Source organism: Lissotriton helveticus, chromosome 2_1, assembly GCF_964261635.1.
Source record: "Lissotriton helveticus chromosome 2_1, aLisHel1.1, whole genome shotgun sequence".
Taxonomy (NCBI): Eukaryota; Metazoa; Chordata; class Amphibia; order Caudata; family Salamandridae; genus Lissotriton; species Lissotriton helveticus.
In genome coordinates, this window is record NC_136059.1 from 929,154,051 (window position 1) to 929,158,171 (window position 4,121).

Consider the following 4,121-nt stretch of genomic DNA (forward strand, 5'->3'; position numbering starts at 1 on the left):
TCATGACAGCCTGGTCTCGTCATAACACAGCCGCTCAGCCCACACGTGATTAGTTGAAAATTATTGAGTGGGCGGGGCTGTGAAGAGACCAGGCCGTCATGAGCACAGCTCCACCGTGACTCATGACTGCCTGTTCCCGTCACAAGCACCGCGGTGCAGCGCTCACCCACGGCCCCCCACACCGTGGGGGAATTAGCCCTGCAGAGAAGGGTTAAAACATGTCTCTGGCCTGCCACCACAGGCTGAATACAGTTTTAAACTGCCTTTTTCACATGACAAAATAAACTTTTTGCCAGGACTAAGCCTTCCTTTTTAATATATATAGGTCACCCCTCTGGTAGACCATAAAGGTTCATAGGGCGGGATGGACGGTTTTTAAAAAGTAGGACATGTTGGTTTACGTTTTACATATATTGATACTAAAACATCTTAAAGTTGTTTTTCACTACTGTAAAGCCTAGCTCGCCTATTGGATAACATAGGGTTACCATTTTACATTTAACAAGCTCTAACTTTTGATTGGAAGCAGGTCGGCATGTCATGTTCAGACTCAAATTAATTGTAATCTCAAATTCTCTTGAATGGTAATGTTAGATTTTAAGTCATAATTCTGAAAATGCCACTTGCAGAAAGTTTGCATTTTCCTGCCCTAATCTTTTTTTTGGTGCGGTTGGAACTTTTAATTTAATACAGTCAGATACACAGAGAAACAATGACACAGTCCTGATCACTTATTTTTTAACAAGATCCCGTTTTCTTCTGCATTGGTTGCAGTATAAATAATACATATACATACAAATAAATAACAGCTATTTGTTGGTATTCAATGCACCAGTTTTCACAGAATAAGGACTTCTTTAAAAAGTCTTTCGTTATAAATGCAAGGACATCTGACAGAATGAAAACAGTTAATCAAGAATAAGTAGAAGGGCAATACTTCACTGTAGCTTACAGTTTACAATTTACAGTTATTCTTAGATAATATCTTATGACATGATGACAAAACACAAATAATATATGTGCAAAATTCAGAAAAGTAGATGGAATAAGGAACATATAGACCAATTTAATTGGCCAAGATGAAGTGAAGTTGCATCTCTTCAGTCATTAAAAATATAAAACAAGCAATGTAATCTGTTCTTTTTTTGTCACAGTTCTGCTGATGGGATATTATTCCCTGTTTATAAACTGTCTCCACCATGCCACACCCACTGAAACTTCGGGTACATGATGCACATTGTTCAGTTGATGTGGTGTCAGAATTCCAGCATTTTCACAGTTTTTTAAGATTAGAATAAAATTGAGACATAGTATAAGGAAAGAATGAATCAACTACAGACTGAGGAAGGTATCCACTGAGATCCATCTGGAAGAATTTCAAGAGTTGTGTTTTTCTTGGTTCTCCTGGAATAGGAATACAAAAGCAACCACATGGATGTTTAAGTCCTCTCACAAAGCCTGATGAGGGGGACAGTCTGAATATTGTACATTAGTAGCATTCGATGTTAAAGTGCAATTTTCATACTGTTCAACTAAAACCATATCCACATAATCTCTTGGAGAAATTATCTTCATGGCAGCTGATGGTGTTACAGTTCTCCAAACTGATACATTATCAGCAACTGCTTCAATAGCTTCGAAATTCTGGACGTTTTTATTCAATTTGGTTCTTAACCCACGAGGTTCAGCATTTAAACACTGCCTTTGATCAGGGCTTGCTTGTATAATTCCTTCTCCTTTATATATATTTCCTGGAAACTCTCTTGAAGGTCTCCAGCAAACTTAACCATCATCAGTTTTCTTGCACAGCCTTCAGCCGCTCTGGTCCTGGCTATAGATCAGCAACTTGTCAGCTGCGGTGCTCGCAACTGCAATGTAGTCCATTACCGTGACTTCTGCTGTCATTTGTTGTGCCTCTGTCATGTGACTGTGAATCGCTCTGCTGTTGAGGTTTTTGTATCCCTGCCAGGCAGTGCGACAAGAGGGACTGGGTGTTGGCAGGATGGGTCATCCTGCCTAGATGGCTGGGGCGGAGCTGCTCACAGTGCCACTTACACTTCAAAGGGCTTGTCTCTAATACACATAAAGGAACCAGAAACCTGTCTTTTATCACACCAGGCTTCTCGGAGCCTTGAAAGGGAAAGGGAAGAGCTTTCTAGAATCAAAAATAGGGGTAGGTCAGAATGTTCCCCCAATTCAAAGGCTGGCACCAGGTATACATATTTGACCCTTAGAACACAATGTCAGCATACTCTTTGACCAGTGGAAGACTCCAGAAGGATGCATGAATCCCCAGAGGGCTACAATGTTAATACCACAGGACTTCCCTGCTGCTCTAAGTCCTGCCTTGCTGCTTGAAGGAAAACAGCATCATATCTTTGAGCCATTTACCACCAGAAATTGACTCCAAGAGTTGGTTGGCTGGCCTCCTTTGTGAGCTACAGGGGCATAACAATCTCCAGAGATCTCGAAACCTGTACCTAACCTGTGCTGGAGTGAGTCCTAACCCCCTATGTGTTTCCCCCCAGGTCCTGGACCCTTGGAAATGTGGAAATGGTGTTAGACGTGCGGCTCCTGACTAACTCTAAAACTTGGGACTTAGAAAATCTTCCACCAAAATGTGTCGTGAGAAATGACAGAAGACTGGCACCTACTTGCCTGTCAATTCACTCAAGGTGCATTGCTGATTGGCCCACTATGTTTTTCTCCACAACAGCAAATCTTTTTTCAGCAGGACCTCTCAATGAAGATATATGGTCTTGGGAAACCCTCATTGGCAACAGCCTGCAGTTTCATCCCACTGGAGATTTTAGACTTCCATAAAAGTGACAAAATCCAAAGGCGAAAATCTTCACTGGGACTCCGCCCAGCAGTTCCCAGTTGATGATGCCATCTCCTTGGACACCATCTGCTACTTTGCTACATTGAATTCTACCTTCTCAGGTACTTATCTTTAAAATTTCTTTTAAGTCTGAAGATAAGTTGAGCCTGGGCCCAATCCTGACCAATGTTCCATTGCGGTTGGCCTTACCTTTTTACTATGGCCCAGTCTTGCATGCCCAGATTACTGCAGTTGGGGCTTAAATCTTGTAGGTGCATTTTTGCACTAAAAACTTTAAACATCAGCACTCTTGTTCTGCTGATTGGATTTAGTCTGTTTTGGTGTCATTTTCTTCACAAAAATGTACTCTGTTTTCTAAGTTGGTTTTGGATTTTTGTTGTGTTGGATTTTCAATGTATTACTATTTAAGTGCTGCAAAAATATTATAAAAATTGCCTCTAAGTTAAGCATGGCTGCTTTTATGCCAAGTTAATTTAGTGGCTTTTGTGGTTCACCCTGAAAAGTATTGTGCTTGAGGCTTGAGAAGGGTTTCCACCCCCCTCCAGCAATATCCCCATTTCTTACATTGGTGTTCGGTGGTGGGATCCAGTACTTGTATTTGTACAGTGCTACTCATTGATCTTGTGTAACACTAAGGGCCAGATGTACAATGCGCAAAATAGTGCCTCACAAATTGCGAGTCTTTTGCGACTCGCATTTTGGGAGGTGCTATTTTGCATGTACAACAGTCTTTTGACCGCTGTTTATGATTCCCAATGGGGTTGCAAATTGTGATGCTCATTAATATTAGGGTTCGGAATGACAGGCTCTCTCAGGTATGGTGGCTTGCTGGGCTCAGCAGACCACCATGTCTGGGACTGCCTTTAAATAAAGCGATTTTTTTAATGCAGCCGTTTTCCTTAAAGGAAAACTGGATGCATTTAAAATTTAAAAAGGAAACATTTCCATTTCATTTTTTAAGGGCAGGTAGTGGGACATGGGACCACTGCCTGCCCTCAAAAACATTTTTGGGAGACAGTCACAAAGTGGAAGGGGTTCCCTAGGGACCCCATTACAAATTGTGACTGCATTGCCAGTGTTTTGCGACCGCATTTGCGGTCACAAAACATTTGTACATTGGTTTGCATATGCAATTAGGAAGGGAACACCCCTTTCCTAATTACGACTCGCTATTTAGGAATTGCGAGTCGCAATTAGGAATTGTACATGGCCCTTTAGGTTTTTGCATGCGCAAATGGGTCTCAAACCCGTTTGCGCATGCAAAAAACAGGTAAAAAAT

At 41.6% G+C, this 4,121-nt stretch overlaps 1 pseudogene; it reads right to left on the reverse strand.

Annotated features, from left to right (window-relative positions):
- Positions 1-1,273: 1,273 nt before the first annotated feature.
- Positions 1,274-1,884, reverse strand: LOC144820186 (stAR-related lipid transfer protein 5 pseudogene; annotated as a pseudogene).
- Positions 1,885-4,121: the final 2,237 nt, after the last annotated feature.